Below are 24898 nucleotides of genomic sequence, written 5' to 3'. Positions count from 1 at the left end.
ATGAATGCCACAAGAGCTCTGAAAGTGGGCTGTGGTATTTGTCACCAGTCAATAGCAGAAGATCCTTTAAGTTCTGTAAATTGTGAGGTGGGGCCTCCACGAATTCAACTTCATTTTTCAGCACATCCCACAGACATTTGATTGATTAGAGGTCTGGGGAATTTGGAGGACCGTTAACACCTTGAACTCTTTGTCATGTTCCAGAAATGATTCTTAAATCATTTTTGAAGCGTAGTAGGGCACATCATCCTGCTGAAAAAAGTCACTGTCATTCGGAAGTATCATTGCCATGAAGTGGCATATACTTGGTCTGTAAAATGTTTAGGTAGGTGGTAAGTGTCAAAGAAACATCCACTTGAATGCTAGGATCAAATGTCTCTCAGCAGAACATTGCCTAGACTATCACACTGCTTCTCCAGCTTGCCTTCTTCCAATAGTGCATCATAGTATCATCTCTTCCACAGGTTAATGATGCACATGAACAGGTTGTCCAGATGATGTGAAACAAAATGTGAATCATCAGACCAGGGAACATTCTTCTTTTGCTCCATGATGCAGTTCTGATGTTCAAGTGCCCATTGCAGGCCCTTCTGACAGTGGACAGGGGGAAGCATGGGTACCCTGACCAGTCTGTGGCTATGCATGTTTGGGTAGGGGGGTGTAAAAAAAAGAAACCGAAGTAGCATTTCTAGACAAAAGTGTTAGGTTTTAAGATAAACTAAATTTAATACATTTTGGTGCAAGGTACACCAACATAGACTCCACCAAACAAAACTAACCTCTAATATTACCCCATGATAAACTCTCCCCATAAATTACAGATCAGAACTGATGGCATCACAAGAAACCAGTGTACGATTATCACTGGCCTTAGCTACAGGTTAAAGAGCACTTTTCAATTTAGGTTTTCATTTTCAGGGCTGAATCTCTGATCAACAATGGAACCTCCATCAAAGACTGCTTTATAATTACAGAAAGGTAATCCTCCTGTTAAGGTGATCTATACTGTAGCCCTTATTCTTTTACACTGTGTGTGACCTTTAAATAAATGATTTGTAGATTCTCAGACATTTCCTGTTTCAGGGAATAAAGGCTAAGCACACTTTATAATCATGTTTTTATTCCCCAGTACATCTAAAACAAAGAAAAAACAATGAAATGATTTAAAACCCTCTTTTTTTGTCCTCAGCTGTTGTGTAGAACTATGTGTCGACATGGTTATGAGCTACGCATAAACCCTTTCTAGCCATTTGTTACTCAACTCCCTCTATCAGTTTTTTATACCATACAGACAACAGAAGCAGGGTCAAATAATTCCCCCAGAGTATTAGAGTCGGTAAACTGGCAGAAACTGGGTACATGGCAGACAGACAGAAAAGCACACCTTCACTGAACTAGGAACCTAAGCTCTGGTAAGGAGTGAGAGGGCAGAGCACCATTTATAGCAGAAGCTGATAACAATTAGAAGAACTACACACAGCAAAGAGAGGAGGGAAGTGGTGTTAGAAGAAATGGGAGTAGTAACATTTATCTTAGGATATACATGTGTTTATCCTATACATGTTTAAATTCACTTACTTTAGATTTCTGCTCCACAAATCATCATTGGTGCCAGACAAGTTAGAGTCTCTCAACGTATCTCTGAACTGACCACACATCAGTCTTGAATTGGATGGGCTACAGGAAAGCATTGAACTGATGCTATGGTAGGTAAGTTCTTCAAAACATGACCAGATGAGGGCTAGAAAAACACAACTATAATCTAACAAATCTCTGCTGCCCCATAGATATTCTTTTATGTCAGCAGTCTATCTATTTTCTAATGACTACTCCCTGCAGCAAGCATATAATATTTCATGCTGGTTCTACGTAGCTCAGTGGCCTGCAGATATTAGACCTGAACAGAACAGCTTTAGGATGTGGTAAAACTAAATGTTTGCATGTATTGCTAACAAACTGTGCCATCACCAGAATCTGTAAGGCTATATTCACAGTAGTGCATATTCTTATAGCAGACCATGATCTTACTGTCCAGGGCTTAACTGTCTATCTAGCAATTCTGGCAAATTTTCAGATGGACTGGTGCCAGAGTGGGCTGCCTGCTGGGGCATTGCTAGGCCAATACATCCAAGCCCCAGATGTTTTGTACAGGTTCCCGAATGTAGTAGCTGCCACACAATTGTATCACCTTTCTCAGAACGGTGATAAAGTTGAATAGTGCCGAGGGGCATGGGAAGTGATGTGTCACCACCAGACATCTGAGAAGCTCTGACAGATGCCTTTCAGAACCTCCTCCTTGAGCTTCCTTTGTTTTGCTTTCAGTTCCTCATCTCGTTAGCCTCTCTCAGCTGTCATGTAGTTGTACTGATTGCATCCCTTTAAATTCCTCCCCATAGTGCATCAGTTTGCGGTTTATATTACTTCCTGGAGTGTGTGTGCATGCTGATCCTACTTCTCAGTCTTCTACAAGATAAGTGTTGTGCATTCATTTGTGTTTTTCTGTTTGCTGGATCCCAGGTGACCCTGACTCCCTCCGTATCTAGTGTAGGGAGCCGGTGGTCGTGTCCCCTCACTATTATAGGGTGTTCAGGTGTTATACAGTCGAGGTATGAGGATATGCGCTCATCTACTATTGGGATTTTCGCATAGGCTGAGCAGTCAGGGAGAGAGCCAGGTCTGATGCAGGGGTCTCCCTTTTTGTTCCTTAGTTTTGGATCCAGTCAGTCGTTTATTCATTTTGTGTTTCCTTGTTTCCTGTACACCTTCCGTGACATTATAAACCGCCAAAACCGTCTCAAGCATGGATCCGGTTTCACTTTTGACTGAACGCTTCCAGGGTCTTTCATTGAAGGAAGCAGATCTCCGTAAGACTCTTTCTCAGTTTCAAGTGACCGGTTCAGCTTGCATTCACGGAGTTTGTTCTGAGCCTAAGATCTCGCTCCCGGATACGTTCTCTGGGGGTAGTGAGAATTTTGTGCGTTTTGGAGAGGCTTGCAAACTCCATTTTCGCCTTCTTCCCCATTCCTCTGGTGATGAGGAACGGAGGGTGGGGATCATTATATCGCTGCTCAGGGATAACGCTCAGTCCTGGGTCTTTTCGCTGCCGGTGGGGGCACGGCCCCTCCGTTCAGTGGATGAATTCTTTTTAGCCCAGGGTCAGATATATGATGATCCGGATCGTATTGCTTTGGCTGAGTCTAGACTACGTCTGTTATGCCAGGGTAAACAATCCGCAGAGATATACTGCTCAGAATTTCGGAGATGGGCAGCTGATACTGGTTGGAATGATCCTGCACTCCGAAGTCAATTTTGCCATGGTCTTTCAGAGGGATTGAAAGATGCATTTGCCTTTCATGAGAGGCCTACCTCCTTGGACTCTGCCATGTCTCGGGCCGTTCGTATTGACAGGCGTCTTAGAGAGAGAGGAGAGATCACTCTTTCCTGTCATACTCAATCCCAGGACAGTGCAGCGGTCTCATTCAGTGCGCAGGGGTCTCAGTCGCTGTCAACCCCTTCTGAGCAGGAGCCCATGCAGCTGGAGTTGATTGCCTCTGACAATAGAAGATTCAGTCCGCAAGGGAAGGTTTGTTTTTGTTGTGGAGGTATAACTCATTTGGCAAATGTTTGTCCCTCTAGGAGATTCAGGCAGTTTTTTGGGAGTAATGAAGAAACAAAAAGGAAAAAATCCATAAAAATTGTTCCATCTGTTAACATTGGCAGGGTTGAGGCGGAAATTGAAGGTTTTCCGTTTGCTTGTAGTTCCCGTTTTGTCCTGCCTGCCAGGGTGGCGCTAGAGAGCAAGAACATTTTTTGTGAGATTTTTGTAGATAATGGAGCAGCTGTCAATCTCATTGATAATCAATTTGCGATAACTCATGGTTTCCAGGTATGCACTTTGGGAAAGGATATTCCTGTTTTTGCTATTGATTCCGCTCCACTTTCTCAGAAATCATTAAAGGGCATATTTCACAATATCCGTTTAATTGTGAGTGATGCTCATGTTGAGGATGTGTCATGTTTCGTCCTTAGCGGATTGCCTACTCCTCTAGTGTTGGGGCTACCCTGGATCACTAAACATAACCCCACCATTGATTGGCAAGCAAGGCAAATAAATGGTTGGAGTGACTTTTGCAGAGAGAATTGCCTCACGACATCTGTTTCTGAGGTTTCTACTAAGACTGTACCATCTTTTCTCTCTGAGTTTTCGGATGTCTTCTCTGAGAGTGGAGTTCAGGATTTGCCCCCACACAGGGAGTACGATTGCCCTATTAATCTCATCCCAGGCGCTAAGCTGCCTAAATCTCGTTTATACAATCTCTCCCAACCTGAAAGGGTCGCTATGCACGCTTATATCTCTGAGAGTCTGAGAAAAGGACACATACGACCTTCGAAGTCACCTGTTGCTGCTGGTTTTTTCTTTGTTAAGAAAAAAGATGGTTCTTTAAGACCTTGTCTGGATTTCAGGGAGCTGAACAGTATCACAATTCGTGACCCCTATCCGCTTCCTCTGATCCCGGACCTGTTTAACCAGATTGTTGGGGCTAAAGTTATTTCCAAATTAGATCTAAGAGGGGCATACAACCTGGTCAGGGTCAGAGAAGGAGACGAATGGAAGACGGCCTTCAATACCCCTGAGGGCCATTTTGAGAATTTGGTTATGCCTTTTGGTTTGATGAATGCTCCAGCCGTTTTTCAGCATTTTGTGAACAGCATTTTTTTATCATTTATTGGGGAAATTTGCATTAGTGTATTTGGATGACATTTTGATTTTTTCTCCTGATTTCAAAACTCATAAGGAACACTTATGTCAGGTCTTGCTCATCCTGCGGGAGAATAAATTATACGCAAAACTGGAAAAATGTGTGTTTGCGGTTCCAGAAATTCAATTTCTGGGGTTTCTTCTCTCCGCTTCTGGTTTTCGAATGGACCCCGAGAAGGTCCGCTCTGTGCTTGAGTGGGAGCTTCCTGAGAATCAGAAGGCGCCGATGCGTTTTTTGGGCTTTGCAAATTATTACAGGAAGTTTATTTTGAATTATTCCTCTGTTGTTAAACCACTCACTGATATGACTAGAAAGGGGGTAGATTTTTCTTCCTGGTCGGTAGAGGCGCGTAAGGCCTTTTCTAATATCAAGGAGAGTTTTGCTTCTGCTCCCATCTTGGTACAACCTGATATTTCTCTACCCTTCATAGTTGAGGTTGATGCTTCTGAGGTGGGTGTGGGTGCGGTCTTGTCTCAGGGTTCCTCTCCTGCCAAATGGCGACCGTGTGCCTTTTTCTCGAAGAAACTCTCCTCCGCAGAGAGAAATTACGATGTGGGAGATAGGGAGTTGTTGGCCATCAAGTTGGCTTTTGAGGAATGGCGCCATTGGCTAGAGGGAGCCAGACACCCTATTACCGTGTTTACTGACCATAAAAATCTTGCCTACTTGGAGTCAGCCAAGCGTCTGAACCCGAGACAGGCCAGATGGTCTTTGTTCTTTTCAAGGTGTTATCACGTTCCGCCCTGGGGTTAAGAATGTGAAGGCAGATGCCCTGTCACGTTGTTTTCCGGGAGGTGGGAATTTTGAAGACCCGGGTCCCATTTTGGCTGAAGGTGTGGTGGTCTCTGCTCTTTATCCTGAATTGGAGGCAGAGGTGCAGGCAGCCCAGTCAGAGGCTCCTGATCTTTGTCCTCCTGGGAGGTTGTTTGTGCCTCTCGCTTTAAGACACAAGATTTTTAAGGAACACCAGGATACGGTCCTTGCTGGGCACCCGGGGGCAAGAGCCACAGTGGATCTCATCGCTCGGAGATTCTGGTGGCCGGCGCTTCGTAAGTCGGTTGAGGGTTTTGTGGCAGCCTGCGAGACCTGCGCTCGTGCCAAGGTCCCTCATTCACGGCCATCAGGTCCTCTCCTTCCCTTACCCATTCCTTCCCGTCCTTGGACACATCTGTCCATGGACTTCATAACGGACCTGCCTCGTTCCTCGGGGAAGACTGTGATTCTGGTGGTGGTGGACCGTTTTAGCAAAATGGTGCATTTTATCCCTTTTCCTGGCTTGCCCAATGCTAAGACGCTGGCGCAGGCATTTATTGATCACATTGTCAAATTGCATGGTATTTCTTCAGACATAATCTTTGATAGGGGCACGCAGTTTGTTTCCAGATTCTGGAAGGCTTTCTGTTCTTGCTTGGGGGTTCGGTTGTCATTCTCTTCTGCTTTCCACCCGCAGTCAAATGGCCAGACAGAGCGCGTCAATCAGAATCTGGAGACATATCTGCGCTGTTTTGTGGCTGAGCATCAGGAGGATTGGTGTTCTTTTTGTCCCTTGCTGAGTTTGCTTTAAATAACCGTCGTCAGGAGTCCTCTGATAAGTCACCATTTTTTGGTGCATATGGGTTTCATCCGCAGTTTGGGACATTCTCGGGAGAGGGGTCTTCTGGTTTACCTGATGAGGACAGATTCTCCTCGTCTTTGTCATCTATTTGGCAAAAGATTCAGGATAATCTAAAGAGCATGAGTGAGAGATATAAGCGTGTGGCGGATAAGAGACGTGTGCCTGGTCCGGACCTGAATGTTGGTGATCTGGTGTGGTTGTCTACTAAGAATATCAAATTGAAGGTTCCCTCCTGGAAGTCGGGTCCTAAGTTTATTGGGCCTTACAAAATCTTGTCTGTCATCAATCCTGTTGCCTACCGTCTTGATCTTCCTCAGACTTGGAAGATCCATAATGTTTTTCATAAGTCCTTATTAAAACCTTATGTCCAACCCATTGTACCCTCGTCTTTGCCTCCTTCTCCGATTATGGTTGATGGTAATCTTGAATTTCAGATCTCTAGGATTGTGGATTCTCGTGTTGTCCGCGGTTCTCTCCAGTACCTCGTTCATTGGGAGGGTTATGGTCCTGAGGAGAGGATGTGGGTCCCAGTGACGGACATTAAGGCCACTCGTCTCATCAGGGCTTTCCATAGGTCCCATCCTGAGAAGGTGGGCTCTGAGTGTCCGGAGTCCACTCGTAGAAGGAGGGGTACTGTCACCACCAGACATCTGAGAAGCGCTGACAGATGCCTTTCAGAACCTCCTCCTTGAGCTTCCTTTGTTTTGCTTTCAGTTCCTCATCTCGTTAGCCTCTCTCAGCTGTCATGTAGTTGTACTGATTGCATCCCTTTATTTTCCTCCCCATAGTGCATCAGTTTGCGGTTTATATTACTTCCTGGAGTCTGTGTGCATGCTGATCCTACTTCTCAGTCTTCTACAAGATAAGTGTTGTGCATTCATTTGTGTTTTTCTGTTTGCTGGATCCCAGGTGACCCTGACTCCCTCCGTATCTAGTGTAGGGAGCCGGTGGTCGTGTCCCCTCACTATTATAGGGTGTTCAGGTGTTATACAGTCGAGGTACGAGGATATGCGATCATCTACCATTGGGATTTTCGCATAGGCTGAGCAGTCAGGGAGAGAGCCAGGTCTGATGCAGGGGTCTCCCTTTTTGTTCCTTAGTTTTGGATCCAGTCAGTCGTTTATTCATTTTGTGTTTCCTTGTTTCCTGTACACCTTCCGTGACATGATGTCTGAGGTGTAGATGTTGAACAGAAACAGTGCCAACACAGTCCCCTGAAGAGCCCCTGCACTGCGCTTGGCACAAACCAGGATGGACCAGCCATGTAGACCATTTTCCATAAGACTGAAACTGAGGACACTATGGGGCATGTTTACTACTGGTGGTACTGTGGGGGCTATCATTTTTATTATTGATAAAGATTTGTAGGCCATTACCACTGAAGGGGGCACTCCAGGGTAGCATTATCACTGTAGGAGGCCTGTTAGTAATAAGGACATCCTGGGAGAGAATTACTATTATATTATCAGTGTAGGGGGCCTGTTAATAATAAGGGCACCCTGGGTGAGAATTTATATTGGTGGGACTTGTAAGAGCACTATTAGTATGTGAGGGACAGTATTCTACTGTTATTTCTTCAGCATAGTATTTGGGCACATTGGGGAGCACAGCGGGCACAGTATTTGGGGTTGCAGCAGAATATCATTATTGGGGCACCAGGAGAGGGGATGATGGAAAGCAGAGGAATCCAAGATGTCTGTGTGGCAAGCTCTGCAGAGACAAGATGTGCTGAAAGTTGTCATCAAGGTGGTCTGCTCCCAATGGAGAAGATGAGGAAAGAGAACTTCTACATCATGGATGTCAAACTCATGGCCCTCCAGATGTTGCAAAACTACAAGTCCCATCATTCCCTGATAGCTGTAGTATGCCCAGGCATGATGGGAGTTGTAGTTTTGCAACAGCTGGAGGGCCACGAGTTTGACATCCCTGTTCTACATTATAGGAGACGTCACTGGATGCAATATGTATTTAGTACTGTATAATCCTGTATATTTGTTAGTACTGAATGTAATCCCTATCCAAATATGGATATGTGGGGAGGGGGGGCACACAAACATATTTCACATTCACCACACAGTAATTAGGCATGTCTGTTTTAAAATACAGGGCTGAATTTCATTCCCAGTCTGGCCCTGTTGCTGTCAGACATAAATATCACCACAAATTCAAGCAGTCTGGTAACATCCATCTAAGACATGATACTATCAAACATCTGGTTCCACTGCCAATATTAATTCACTTTTTTTCTATCCTTGTAGTTGAACTGCTGCCCCGTACACTGGTCTTACAGAAATTAAATGGAAAGGAATTAAATGGCAGATGGTAGAAAATAGGAGTTTGGCAATCACCTGTCCTTATACTTGTTTAACATTTTCAGCCCCAAACTCCTGGAAATTAAAGGATTGCTTTTGAAGCTGTCATGGGGCCCCAGCTACATGAGAGAGAAGGTGGATCACATTATCATCCCTGCACTCATTTTCCAAATGACACAGCTACTCTATCAACACATTTATTCATTTAGGCCTCTCATGGATATTAATGACATTTCATAATGACTATGGATTAAATGTCCACAAACAGGTGCACAGCAAAATGCAGGATCCTTCGTATTGCTTCCTACTGGACTCATAAATGTGACCAGGGATCATAAATCCATATCATTATCTTTCATGTACACAATATAGGCAACATTACTAATATCACTTCCATCATTACTACATAGCTCTGGATTGCAGAGAACACATTCAGAAATGCCTATTGATTCAAAATGTTAGGTCAGTAAAAAAAAAAAAAAAAAATCATCATTGAGCACCATGTTACAGTTTATATATAGATACAATCTATATAAAAAATATATAAAAGTCCAACAGATTTGTACCTATGAAATATATAGGCTGGCACTCTCTATCCGGCTCTGTATGTATTTATTTATATTACGATCACACATGTAAAAGAATTTAGAAAAAAAAAAATATAGACACAATACTAATTAAAATGAAAATAAAAATTATATACCGTATATACTCGAGTATAAGCCGACCCGAGTATAAGCCGAGGCCCCTAATTTTACCCAAAAAAATGGGAAAAATTAGTGACTCGAGTATAAGACTAGGGTGGGAAATGCAGCTATAATGCAGAGTGTATGTGTATATAATGCACACACTCTACATTATATACACACATCTGCAAGAGGGTGACTCAGATTGATGGGAGTCTGACTCTGACTCCCTGTATTTAATGCAGAGTGTGTGCATTATATACACACACACTCTGCATTAAATACAGGGAGCCATCCACAGATCTCCCCCCTAAACAGTGCCATCCACAGATCCCCCCTAAACAGTGCCATCCACAGATCCCCCCTCCCCTAAACAGTGCAAGGATGGCACTGTTTAGGGGAGGGGGGATCTGTGGATGGCACTGTAGGGGGATCTGTGGATGGCACTGCCATCCACAGATCCCCCTACAGTGCCATCCACAGATCCCCCTCCCCGACGCTCACAGCAGTATATTTATAAAGTAGTATTTATCAGTATTCTTTATTCTTTATTTATCAGTATTCTTTGGATATCTTACTTTATTGTTGCTCCGGTAATAGCAGGCAGTGCGGGGAGCGGCGCTTACTCACTGACGTCACGCGCCTGCTCCCACTAGGCGGCGCAGGCGCCTGACGTCAGTGAGTGAGCGCCGCCCCCCCGCACTGCCTGCTATTACCGGAGCAAAGACAAAGTAAGATAGACTCGAGTATAAGACGAGGGGGCTTTTTGAGCACAAAAATATGTGCCCAAAAACTCGTCTTATACTCGAGTATATACAGTAATCATTAAAATCCCATATAGTTCTACTTATAAATATACTAGCAGAAGGACCCGGCTTCGCACGGGTATATTTAATCTATTTCATTTCATGTTTCCGTGTGTCGTAAAAAGATATCAACAGTATCCCCCATAACAGTGACCTCTATAGTACCCACCCCTTTAACATTGACCTCCACAGTGCCTGCTCCTTTAACAGTGATCTCTACAGTGCCCACCCTATTAACAGTGACCGCATCTTTAACAATGACCTGCACAATGCCTGCCCCTTTAACAGTGACTTGCACAGTGCCGGCCCCTTTAACAGTGACCGCCTCTTTAATAGTGACATCCACAGTGTCCGCCCCTTTAATAGTGACCTCCACAGTGCCTGTCCTTTTAACAGTGCCCACCCCTTTAACAGTGACTTCCACAGTGCCCGCCCCTTTAACAGAGACCTCCACAGTGCCCGCCCTTTTAACAGTGACCTCCACAGTGCCATCCCGTTTAACAGTGACCTCCACAGTGCCCGCCCCTTTACCAGTGACCTCCACAGTGCCCGTCCCTTTCACAGCGCCCACCCCTTTAACAGTGACCCCCACAGTGCCCGCCCCTCTAACATTGACCTCCCCTTTAACAGTTACCTTCACAATGCCCATCCTTTTAACGTTGACCACCCCTTTAACAGTGACCTTCACAGTGGCCGCACCTTTAACAGTGACCTCCACATTACCACCCATTTAACAGTGACTTCCACAGTACCCGCCCCTTTAACAGTGACTTCCACAGTGCCCACCCCTTTAACAGTGACCTTCACAGTGCCCGCTCCTTTAATGGTGACCTCCACAGTGTCCGCCTCTTTAACAGTGACCTCCACAGTGACCTTCACAATGCCCACCCCTTTAACAGTGACCGCCCCTTTAACAGTGACCTTCACAGTGCCTGCCCCTTTAACAGTGACCTCCACATTGCCCATCCCTTTACCAGTGAACTCCAATGTGGCCGTCCGTTTAATAGTGGCCCCCTCCCCCCATGCATGTAGCAGTGTAGTTCTGCCGTCACTGAATATTTAAGCACCTGCGAACTGCTAAAACCTGTGATCAGTTGTTATGGCAACCTGGAGTAGGACCTGCAAGCTTCTATTGGCTAATAAAGGACAAGTGACCGTGTAAATGGCAGTTTGGATTTAAGTGAAAGGCTTGCTGGCTTCTATTGGCTAATGCAATAATGCCAAAACCTTCCCGGACACCTGATGTACCTGTGTGCCAAATTTGGTGAAGATCGGTCTAGTCGTTTGGTCGTGCATAAAGAACAGACAGACAGAAAATCATTTTTATATATATAAGAGATATATCCAAATCTCCACACTTATTATTGTAGGTAAAGAAATAGATACATTAATTGTTTGGTTATTATATCGTGGATGATTTCTCGCTTGGTTATTATACCAGTATAGTTCTCCTACTTTCAATATCAGGAGTCACAATATGGTTGATACTATCTGCTTCAAAAATATGCAGTCAAGGGCCTCGTGCACACGACCGTTCCGTTTTTTGCGGTTCGCAAACCGCAGATCTGCAAAGAAACGGAAGCTGCCCGTGTGCCTTCCGCAATTTGTGGAACGGAATGGACGGCCCATTGTAGAAATGCCTATTCTTGTCCGCAAAACAGGCAAGAATAGGACATGTTATATTTTTTTTGCGCAGCTACGGAACGGAGCAAAGGATGTGCTGCCGCATCTTTTGCAGCCCCGCTGAAGTGAATGGGTCCACATCCGAGCCACAAAAACTGCGGCTCGGATGCGGCCCAAAACAACGGTCGTGTGCATGAGGCCAAAGGGTTATATGTCCTTTTAGTGGCAATGTAGCATGGATGGTTTACAAAGCCTGACCTTTAAAGCGAAAGTTTGTTGGATAGGTCATTTGCATAACATCAATAAGGGGATGTGATGTCATTTCATTTTAATAATAATTAGTAGGGTATATAAAGGCAGGGAGCACATTGTCAGCTATCCCCTGGGGAAGCGAGATGCGTGTCATAGTCTAAGCTACACTGGTCGGTATTAGTGTTGGGCGCGAACATTCGAATCGTGAATTTTAATCGAGAATATCGGCACTTTGAGAATTTGCGAATATTTAGAATATAGTGCTATATATGTTCTTCAATTATATAAATGTTAAAAAGTATAAATCTGAAGGTGTCGGCCCTTTAAAGAGTAATGAGGGGGGAGTCGCAGAGAGCGACGAGGAGAAAGCAAAGCTGTTAAATCATTTTTTCTCCAATGTATTCACTGAGGAAAATAAACTGTCAGATGACATGCAGAATGTTGAAATAAATTCCCCATTAAAATTGTCCTGTCTGCCCCAGGAAGAAGTGCAACAGCGACTTAAAAAGATTAAAATAGACAAATCGCCAGGACCGGATGGCATACACCCCCGTATCCTAAGGGAATTAAGTAATGTCATAGCCAGACCCTTATTTCTGATATTTGCAGATTCTATACTGACAGGGAATGTCCCACAGGATTGGCGCATGGCAAATGTGGTGCCAATATTCAAAAAGGGTCCAAAAACAGAGCCTGGAAACTATAGGCCGGTAAGTTTAACATCTGTTGTGGGTAAACTGTTTGAAGGTTTTCTGAGAGATGCTATGTTAGAGCATGTTAACAGAAATAAGCAAATAACGCCATATCAGCATGGCTTCGGGAGGGATCGATCATGTCAAATTTAATCAGTTTCTATGAGGAGGTAAGTTCTAGACTTGACAGCGGCGAATCAATGGATGTCGTATATCTGGACTTCTCCAAAGCATTTGACACTGTACCACATAAAAGGTTAGTATATAAAATGAGAATGCTCGGACTGGGAGAAAACGTCTGTAAGTGGGTAAGTAACTGGCTCAATGATAGAAAACAGAGGGTGGTTATTAACGGTAAATACTCAGATTGGGTCACTGTCACTAGTGGAGTACCTCAGGGGTCAGTATTGGGCCCTATTCTCTTCAATATATTTATTAATGATCTTGTAGAAGGCTTGCATAGTAAAATATCAATTTTCGCAGATGACACTAAACTGTGTAAAGTAATTAACACTGAAGAGGATAATATACTACTACAGAGTGATCTGGATAGATTGGAGGCTTGGGCAGATAAGTGGCAGATGAGGTTCAACACTGACAAATGTAAGGTTATGCACATGGGAAGGAATAATGCAAGTCACCCGTACTTATTAAATGGTAAAACACTCGGTAACACTGACATGGAAAAGGATCTAGGAATTTTAATAAACAGCAAACTAAGCTGCAAAAAACAGTGTCAGGCAGCTGCTGCCAAGGCCAATAAGATAATGGGTTTCATCAAAAGGGGCATAGATGCCCGTGATGAGAACATAGTCCTACCACTTTACAAATCATTAGTCAGACCACACATGGAGTACTGTGTACAGTTCTGGGCTCCAGTAAACAAAGCAGACATAGCAGAGCTGGAGAGGGTCCAGAGGAGGGCAACTAAAGTAATAACTGGAATGGGGCAACTACAGTACCCTGAAAGATTATCAAAATTAGGGTTATTCACTTTAGAAAAAAGACGACTGAGAGGAGATCTAATTAATATGTATAAATATATCAGGGGTCAGTACAGAGATCTATCCCATCATCTATTCATTCCCAGGACGGTGACTGTGACGAGGGGACATCCTCTGCGCCTGGAGGAAAGAAGGTTTGTACACAAACATAGAAGAGGATTCTTTACGGTAAGAGCAGTGAGACTATGGAACTCTCTGCCTGAGGAGGTGGTGATGGTGAGTACAATAAAGGAATTCAAGAGGGGCCTGGCTGTATTTCTGGAGTGTAATAATATTACAGGCTATAGCTACTAGAGAGAGATCATTGATCTGGGGAGTTATTCTGATTGCCTGATTGGAGTCGGGGAGGAATTTTTATTCCCCTAAAGTGAGGAAAATTGGCTTCTACCTCACAGGTATTTTTTGCCTTCCTCTGGATCAACTTGCAGGATGACAGGCCGAACTGGATGGACAAATGTCTTTTTTCGGCCTTATGTACTATGTTATTATGTTACTATATTCGTATTCATGAATATTCTAGATTTTTTTCCCATCTGAATCCATGATCCCTCCCTGCTTCTTGTTTGTGGGCCAATGAGAAGGCTGCAATGTCTTTGTCTGAGCCAGTGGCGTAGCTAGAAATGACTGGGCCTCATAACAAATTTTTTGAATGGGGCTCCTTCTCACAGTAATTTTTTAGCGACCCCTTCCTTTCATGCGGCCACCATTCCTATGGCTAGTAAAGATTGCTCTCTCAGACCAGGCCGGCAGCTGTTTTATACACAGTCTATATTGTCAACATATATAATTGTATTGTGTAATACTGTTGTGGGGGCCCTGACCAAATCATTCAGTCCTCCTCCTCCTTGATGGGCCCCTTCTGGGTCAGGGCCCCAAAGCTGCAGCTTCCCCTGCTTCCCCTATAGCTACGCCCCTGGTCTGAGCTTAGCAACATCCCTGGCAACCAATAGGAAAGCTGCCTACCCCTTACTATATAAGAACCTCCCCAGCAGCTATTTTCTACAGTTTTTTAAAGTTCTGAGAGAGAGCAGTGTCATTGCTGTGCTCTGTACGTTGCTGTATCATTACATTAGATAGTTAGTTAGTTAGTTAGCCTATATATATATAATACAGATAGTTAGTGGGAGATAGTCAGTGTAGGTTATATAGTGATATAGTGTGGCTGATAGGTTCCAGTGCAGGGTGTTAGGTAGTGTGATAGGTTCCGGTGTCTGTACTTACATGCTACAGACATAGTACTGTGATGTCACAAGTTCACAACAATACTTAGTGCACCAATCAGTAATATGAAGTCAGACCTGCTAAAATGTGAAGTTGCACGTACTGCGCAAAAATAAGCGCATCATTAATTGACGATTTGCGCAATTGCGAATATATTGGAGCACTCTATCTGCATATAAAGCTATTGTAATGTTCGGCCGTCCCAATCATTTTCTCCAGTCTCAGGAAACTTCTAGCAGCTTGAAAAATGTAGCAAAAGTGACCCATATTGCATGCGCGTTACGCAAATATTACATTGCCGATTTTCACAATCAAGAAAATAATAGCGAATTCTCAAATTCGTGAATATATAACAAATATTCTCCAAATTATTCGCAAAATATTGCAAATTCAAATATTGCCCCTGCCGCTCATCACTAGTCGGTATTATGTTATTATGTATTCCCTAATGAATAGTGTATAATATGTTTTGCACTAGGCACTTTGATTAATTATTTATTTAATCTGTTGAGTTCTATAGTATTGGTGGCTCCATTTTTACATTTAAGGGATTTTTCATATTATTACACGCCCTTTGTAGTTCTATTCTATTGGATATGAATGCCGCTGCTACTGACTTTTTTAATGATATTTGTGATGAATTAATAAAATTAAATATAATTTTATACTAACGGTGTACTGTGTACTGTATATGAAAGTTTCTATTGGTGTGGTGGGTTTACACCAGCTTGATAAATCTCCCCCATTTACCCTAAGCTAGCAAAGAACGCTGTGAGATCTCAGCTCTGAAGAGATCAGAATGTGAATAATTTCTCTTGCTACTAGGAGAGGGTGAAAAGTTTGGGACCTTCTTCTGTGACCAGGGCTATATTTACCATAATGCATGTCAGGGCAAAAAAGAGCGGATGGTACTTTAGCCAAATCATTTCTTTTCTTCTTACGATCCCGCTGCTGCCCCTGCAGTATGAGAATGTCCTCCGCACCACCGCCTTACACACCGTTAGCTGATGGCATATGCTGCGCCTGCAGCCATCCATCCCACTGTGGGCACCCTTTGGTTTGTAATAAGAGGGACACTTTGTTCCAAAGCCATGGCTGTATGAAAGACAGGACGCAGTGTGAGGCACATAGCGCTAGTTTATTTAGGAGCAGAGTGTGTGACTATCATTACTTTGAACCATTATTTTCAGGGGACACCGCGTGTGGTACTATGTTCTTGTCACCTGCATCGCAGTGCTCCCAGACCTCTACTGTTCAGGGAAATGCGACAGAGCTCCATTCAAGTAATGTACAGCGGGTAGCCAAGAGAAGTGCTGTGGAGCAATGTGAAGGCGTCCTGTAAGCAATGCTGCTTCTTCATTCTAAAGATCTGTGGGTTCCAGCAGTCGAACCTCAGTCATGGAATATGGCAGTAATTTGTACCAAATACATAAGTGAGAATTTATTAACCACTTACTGACCAGCTTTTTGGGGCTTTAATGAACAATTGATTTTTTTCATTGTCGCTTTCCAAGAGCTATAACTTTTTTATTTTTCCATCGATGCAGCCATATAAAGGGATTGTTTTTTCTGGGAGAGCTTGTAGCTTTTAATCGTGTCATTTTGAGGTACACATAACTTACTTTTTGGGAGCTTAAGGGAAAAAACAGTAATGCTGCCACTGAGTTTTTACATAAATTTTTCAGCATCAATAACACTGTGCGAGGAATGCATTGGAGTAATTTACGCACCATTTATCAAATTTCTCATGTTACTTGATAAATTTGTCTTGTTCACACAACCGTTGCCCCTGGTGCCCATGCTGTCTTGCTCACACGACCGTTGCCCCTCCGTGCCCGTGCTGTGGACCGCAAATTGCAGTCAGCAATGCAGGGGCACTGGACGTGGGGCTGCCGCATGCGGATCACGACCCTATTCACTTAAATGGGGTCCGCGATCCGTCCGTTCGGCAAAAAGATAGAGCAAGTTCTATCTTTTTGCGGTGCGGAGGTACGGAACGGAACTCACAGAAGCACTCCGTACTGCTTCCGTAGGGTTCCGTTCCGTGCTTCCGTTCTGCACCGCATCTCCGGATTTGCGGACCCATTCAAGTGAATGGGTCCGCATCCGTGATGCGGAAAACACACAGCCAGTGCCCGAGTATTGTGGACCCGCCGTATGCGGGCCACAATACGGCAATGGAGGGGCAACGATCGTGTGAACAAGCCCTTATCCTCAGACCTAACACTGTTGTTTAGAGAAGCTCCTCCAGTTTTCCAACTCCACCCTCCTCCTGGAGTGAGATTGTGACTTTTTTGCAACATTTAAAAAAAAAAGTCTCATTGATAAATATGGAGTGAAACACATTAACATTGTTAACCACACCCACTTGTCCAGCCACATTACAAAATTGGAGTGAGTGGTGTAAAAATGCAAAAAGTCACAATATTTTGCGCAATTGCTTAAATTATGTGCAAGGGAGCAACAGGGCTTTTGCGACTTTTTGCCTCCAGAATTCTGGAGTGAAAGTATGATAAATCTGGGCCATAATTTTTTTTATGTTTTACTACTTTTGCGGAATAAAAGCCCTCTTATTAAAAAGAAGAAAATGTTTTTGCATTGCTGTATTCCAAGACCCATACCTTTTTTTTTTTTTTCTACAGAGCTGTGTGAGGGCTTGATTTTTGCAGGACGACTTATAGTTTTCATAGGTATCAGTTTGGGATACATTACACTTTTTGAATCGCTTTTTATTCCAATTTTTTTTATGCAGCAATTTTGGATTTTTTATTTTTTTATAGAATTCAATGTACAGGATAAATTACATGATAATTGTGTAGTACGGATCATTACGTTTGATGTGATACCAATCGCAGTGACATGAATAGTATTTTGAAAACCCCATCCACTTGTATCATATTGTAAACTGCTGTGGATTTGTAGCGATTCTGCCAGATCTGAACATAATCATATTGTACGCTTGTCTCAGAATTACAAATATTCATTCAGTCTAGCCCACACTTTTCCACAATGGTTGGACTTTTGGTGGATCCCTCAACTTGAGAGTTGTAGTTATGTATTATGTACAGTGGGATGCGAAAGTTTGGGCAACCTTGTTAATCATCATGATTTTCCTGTATAAATCGTTGGTTGTTACGATAAAAAATGTCAGTTAAATATATCATATAGGAGACACACACAGTGATATTTGAGAAGTGAAATGAACTTTATTGGATTTACAGAAAGTGTGCTATAATTGTTTAAACAAAATTAGGCAGGTGCATAAATTTGGGCACTGTTATCATTTTATTGATTCCAAATCCTTTAGAACTAATTATTGGAACTCAAATTGGCTTGGTAAGCTCAGTGACCCCTGACCTACATACACAGGTGAATCCAATTATGAGAAAGAGTATTTAAGGGGGTCAATTGTAAGTTTCCCTCCTCTTTTAATTTTCTCTGAAGAGTAGCAACATGGGGGTCTCAAAACAACTCTCAAATGACCTGAAGACAAAGATTGTTCACCATCATGGTTTAGGGGAAGGATACATAAAGCTGTCTCAGAGATTTCAGCTTCCTGTTTCCACAGTTGGGAACATATTGAGGAAATGGAAGACCACAGGCTCAGTTCAAGTTAAGGCTCGAAGTGGCAGACCAAGAAAAATCTCTGATAGACAGAAGCGACGAATGGTGAGAACAGTCAGAGTCAACCCACAGGCCAGCACCAAAGACCTACAACATCATCTTGCTGCAGATGGAGTCACTGTGCATCGTTCAACCATTCGGCACACTTTACACAAGGAGATGCTGTATGCGAGAGTGATGCAGAGGAAACCTTTTCTCCGCCCACAGCACAAATAGTGCCGCTTGAGGTGGGCTAAAGCACATTTGGACAAGCCAGCTTCATTTTGGAATAAGGTGCTGTGGACTGATGAAACTAAAATTGAGTTATTTGGCCATAACAAGGGGCATTATGCATGGAGGAAAAGAAACACAGCATTCCAAGAAAAACACCTGCTACCTACAGTAAAATATGGTGGTGGTTCCATCATGCTGTGGGGCTGTCTGGCCAGTGCAGGGACTGGTAATCTTGTCAAAGTTGAGGGAAGCATGGATTCCACTCAGTATCAGCAGATTCTGGAGACCAATGTCCAGGAATCAGTGACAAAGCTGAAGCTGAGTCGGGGCTGGATCTTTCAACAAGACAACGACCCTAAACACTGCTCAAATTCCACTAAGGAATTTATGCAGAGGAATAAGTACAACGTTCTGGAATAGCCATCTCAGTCCCCAGACCTGAATATAATTGAAAATTTGTTGTGTGACTTAATGAGAGCTGTCCATGCTCGGAAGCCATCAAACCTGAATGAACTAAAGATGTTTTGTAGAGAGGAATGGTCCAAAATACCTTCAACCAGAATCCAGACTCTCATTGGAACCTACAGGAAGCGTTTAGAGGCTGTAATTTTTTGCAAAAGGAGGATCTACTAAATATTGATTTAATTTCTTTTTTGTGGTGCCCAAATTTATGCACCTGCCTAATTTTGTTTAAACAATTATAGCACACTTTCTGTAAATCCAATAAACTTCATTTCACTTCTCAAATATCACTGTGTGTGTCTCCTATATGATATATTTAACTGACATTTCTTATCGTAACAACCAACGATTTATACAGGAAAATCATGACGATTAACAAGGTTGCCCAAACTTTCGCATCCCACTGTAAATGTTTACCTATCAGGTTGTACAGAATTTGTGACCAGGGACTCATTAGTCAGTGGACTATAACCATTACTTATCTATCGGATCAGGAGTGTGGCCATCATACTAATGGTTACACATGGATATAAGTCCATGAACTTTAGTGTCAGTGGCCAGTCTAAAATGCCTCTGCACAAGTGTTCAATATAGGGCACAACCAACCAACATTAGGCCTGTACCTGTCTGTGATCCTGGGGACACCTAAGTACCAGTCAGCACTAGCCGGTCCATGATTCCAAGGACACCTGAGCTCTTGCCAGCTTTAGCCCTACACTCCTCAGTGATCCTGGGGATACTTCAGGAGTAGCTCTGCACCCGAATGGGATCCAAGGGACACCTGAGGACCAGCCACCACTAGCCCTGCACATGTCCATGATCCTAGGGACACCTGAGTGCCAGCCAGCTCTAACCCGGCACCTGCTCTTGATCACAGGACCGTCACCACTTCATTATGTTCTTTTTGTACAAAGCTGAAGATGGTTTCTTATTCAACCAGTTTCTTATTCGTGGTTTCTTATTCATCGGTTTCTTGTTCACATAATTTGTAGTTTTGTTAAGGAATTATGAATATAACTTTTTGCCAGTAACAAAAAAAGTGGCACTGAGTTGTCCTGAGGTAAAATCAGTTCAAATCTACACGAAAACAGAAATGACTGACACAAAGATGGACATCAAAATGGACAGAAAAGAGTTTCATTTAAACAGTTTAAATACAGGCCATTAATCTCACACTGCCATCATACAGAGGGTGATAACCTGCATTATATTCAGCTGAGCAAAGCCTGGCCAGAACAGATTGTTGACATAAGAACCAGCATCAAAGTGGGCAGATGGACGCTTTTCACTAATCTGAAAAAGTAACTTGGATTTTTAGAGGGTTAATAGAATTCAGGCCACAAATTTTCCCACTGTCATCATACAGAGGGTGATACCCCACATCACATTCAGTTGAGTTCTGCCTGACCCGAACATGTGCTTAGCATAAGACCCGGTAACAAAGTGGGCAGATGGACACTTTTCACTAATTTTAATACGTAACAAGACAGGGAGAGGACGGAATAACCACACGGGGAGAGAGGTCAGAGCTGAGAAGACTGCAGCAGCAGGTGGGACAATCAACTGAACTACAAGGCCTGAAACATGATGAGGCACTGGACATCCCTTGGTGCTGGAGGGGATCAGTGAAGGCTGTTAGACATGTCTTACTTTTGTTCCTGTGGAACCTCAGGTGATCATTGGGAATGAGAAATCATTCACATAAGATTTGTATTTTATTTATTTATTTTATGCACTTATATAGCGCTACTATATTCTGCAGCACTTCACAGACATTAGCATCCAACTGTCCCCAATGAGGCTCACAATCTAAGTTCCCTATCAGTCTTTGGAGTGTGGGAGGAAACTCACACAAACACTGGGAGAAGATACAAACTCCATGTAGATGTATTTGTTCCATCAGCTGAGCAGGAGGTACTGTATATAACAATGCTGTACCATCTCTTATTCAAGGCCTTCTCAATGGAAGGAGCTTACCCCCATGACCAAAGAAAGGAACCAACTGTGTGGTCATCCCAAGGGTTGTAAAGGCATTGTTTCAGGAAATTGAACAGAGAGCAGACAGGGAATTTATTTTTAAAACTTCTTACTTGGAGATTCATAATGAAGAGATTTTTGATCTGTTATATTTCCATCGAGAAAAAGCTATTCCAATTAGCATAAATGAGGATACTAAGGAGAGGATTAGGATCTGTGGCTTGACTGAGCGTGAGTTAAGGACTGTGTGGATACCATGACTTGCTTGGAGCAGAGCAATACCTCTCGCACTATGGCTTGTTCCAATATTAATTTCCAGTCTTCTGGATCACATGCCATAGTCATAATATTAATAGAGCATTAAAAAAAAAGAGGATAAAAACAGCATTTTTTTTCTCCAAACTGCACCTTGTCAATCTTGCTGGGTCAGAAAAACAGAAGACCAAAGCTGAACGTGATCTATTGAAGGTAGGTATTAGCATTAACTGGGGTTTATTGTCTCTGGTTAATGTTATCAGTGCCTTGGGAGATGAATAAAAAAAGGTGGTTTTGTGCCGTACAGAGATTCCAAGTTAATACGTATTTTACAAGATTCGCTCTGTAGTATCAGTCATACTCTCATGATTGTCAACACTGCTGACTCTAACATGTGGGGACCTTAAAGACTCTTAGATATGAAGACAGAGTCAGGAAAATCTAGAATACACCAGTATTCATCACGGACTGTAGAGCTTCAAAAACATAAACAGCAGGTGCAATATCTGCAGGCTTTACTGCTACAGACCCATGGAGGTGTAAGCTGTGTACCGGGGTGGGCTCCCCAGGATACAGCGAAGTCACAAACGAGGAAAGCAACTCTGACACCAGCTTTTGCAAAAACTGAATTTTACTAACACGTGATAATAAACACAACCACAAATTCTGAGAACATAAAAAAAGTTTACATACACCCAGCCCAAAGGCTGAGACCCCTGTGTTGCACAGCATGGCGCCCCCTTGTGGATGCCAGCAAAAATTTTGTGGTAATTTACCTACTGGCAGGCACAACTAAAACTGCCTCGCCGTACCTATTATTACCCTGAAACAAACACGAACAATTGGTTGGGTGCTTAGTACGGGCTGACCTGCGGTACAACACAACAGTGCACAATCTTACCATGCTCTATATTATTCTACCTCCCATAACTAGTCCGGTAGCGCGTGCCTGATTATTTCTCCTGAACAAAACGCTGAACTGGATAGAGTTTGTGGGGGTATTTATCAGCTTTCAAATGTGCAATGACCCTTTTAGTAATGGAGTACTTGTAATAGCAGTAGCAACACTTTAGACCTGACACAAAGCAGAGACCCTAACTAACTAACTACAGGCCTGATCTAAGTCTCTAGGCGCCAAACTGCAGTGAGATGTGTGCACGATCTTACCGACCTGGGTCTGCTCTTTATCCACTGATGTCTCTGAACCAAACAACCAGTCTCTCCAGCAAACATGAGGTCCCACAGGGTAAGCAGCTTGTTCCTTAGCTCTTGTCAGCCTTCCTGGAAACAATTATCCTTTCCCTGGACAGGATCTGGGTCTTGTACCACAATCAGCTTCACTCAGCTGCAGCTGTGGTCACTGAGGGGGTCCTCTTTCTCCTGGATCCATCAGTTTGTCTGCTCACACGCAGTTCCTCAGCTCTCAGCTCGATTCTAAGATAGCTGCAGATCCTTCTTCAAGCACTTTAGAACCACACCTCTCATGAATATGGAAATATATATGCAGTCATCTGTGCCTAGAAAACAGCAGCATCTTGTGGCCAAACAGCAAAACGTTAGTCCAGATCATTTGACTTTATTTAAACAAACACAATGTTCAGACAACGAGAGCTGTTTCCCCATCTCACAGAGGGACTATACTTGTCTTGACCAACATGGAACCATCTGAAAACCATATTTGCAAGGTAGCGGCCAGATGTCCGCCAGATCCCATTATAGTCAATAGGGTCAGCAGACATTGCGATAACATCCGGCTATGCCAGACTCAAAGAGCTCCGGCAGGGTGTTCTCTTCTGGAGATCTTAACACATACGTGAGAGAGGCCTTATAGTCTCTTATGGTGAAGACTAAAACTTTGAAAGATCTCAAGCTGAGTCTTCTTGAACAAAAAGTTAAATGTGTAATTCAAGCTTGTGAAGTTAAGAGAGTCTACTGAAAAAAACTGTCACCAACCTCAGTCAAGAGATTCAAGCAATGAAAATGCGGAGAATACAGCTCACAAGGCAAATGAAGGAAGATGATGAAAAGCCCCGTTCTTGTAAACAACAGAAATCTAAGGAAGTAATTCAGCTTAAGAAGAAAGACTGTAAGAAACAATATAAAATGCTGGAATTGGAAAGAGATTTCCAAAAGCAGGCCAAAGTACTATGCAAGAAAACAGACGAGACAGCAACTGCAAACAAGAGACTGAAAGAAGTTGTACAGTGATGGAAGAAAACTATGGATAGGCATAAAGATGCTCAAAGCAAAGGCAAATGCAAGGAGAGAATGTCCGCTAGAGTTGGGTGGCTAATAAGGTGGAAGTCCTCCTTGTAAGTATGTCGAAAGTTCAGAGACATCTTAATGATCTCCTTGAGGATAGAAAGATTCTAGCCCACAATATAGCACAGCTGAATCAGTAAAGGAAAGCTGCGGCATGTATAACTGCTAAAATCCTCAGTGGTGGATGGTGAACAAAAAAATATATATGTATATATATATAGAACCTTAACGGCGCTGCTGCAGAAGACAGGACTCAGGTGAATAAAATAAAGTTGGTTCTTTATTTAATAAAAGTCTACGCGTTTCTGGGGCGGACTGCCCCCTTCATCAGGACAATGGGTCTGTTCAATGGGGGTTTTACTGTGCTTTTTATTGGGGTTTTTTTGGCGCAAAAACGGGATTCTGTGGGCGTTAGAGCGCCGGCGGGGGGCGTGTCTGCACGTGCTTTTGTTGTCAAACGTTGCTATGGTGCTTGCTGGCATATTATTGGCTATGTATATATTACCAGTCGGTTGTTGTAGGACCTGGCGTGGGCGGGGTGGTGACGTCACACTCCTGGTTGTCACACTCGTTGGTGTCTGGGCTGGCTTAGTTATGCTGACGTTTTAAAGAAGGCGGTCGGACTGTAGTGCTCCTGCCTCTCTTATTGGTGTGTGGGCCGACTGTCCTTGCGTCATCTGGGAGGGCTTAGATTACGTATTTTGTGGGCGGTGCGCTGGTTCTCGTGATGCCGTGTTAATATCCTCGCTTGCTTGGTATGTCCGTCCTTGTGGTGGGCGTGGCTCGGGTAGCGCTGGTCTGCTGCGTTCTGTCTTGTACAGAAGTGAGTGGTGTGGCTCGGGTGCTGTTTAGGGTCTCCAGTGGGTTGATCTGTCAGACTTAAAAGTAGTTATTAGTATTCCCCCAGTATATGTGTGGTTCTTTGTTGAGATAGTTGATGTGTAAGGGGTATAAACGATTGTTCACGTTTCTGGCTTAGATTCATATGGATATATTACATGCCGCAGCATGTGTAGGCATCTATAGAGGGGTTATTAGTGTAGCAGGGGTATGGGCTGGTCTTTCTGTATATACACCGCGTGTGGGCGGGGCGAGAGGTTTATAAAACCAATGGTCATAACAAGGGGAGATGAA

At 43.4% G+C, this 24898-nt stretch overlaps 1 pseudogene; it reads left to right on the top strand.

The window, feature by feature from the left end:
- Positions 1 to 23955, top strand: LOC122931410 (annotated as a pseudogene).
- Positions 23956 to 24898: the final 943 nt, after the last annotated feature.

The sequence above is a fragment of the Bufo gargarizans genome, chromosome 3, assembly GCF_014858855.1.
Source record: "Bufo gargarizans isolate SCDJY-AF-19 chromosome 3, ASM1485885v1, whole genome shotgun sequence".
Taxonomy (NCBI): domain Eukaryota; kingdom Metazoa; phylum Chordata; class Amphibia; order Anura; family Bufonidae; genus Bufo; species Bufo gargarizans.
The sequence above is the reverse complement of the archived record's forward strand: the minus strand, read 5'-3'. Positions and strand labels throughout refer to the sequence as shown.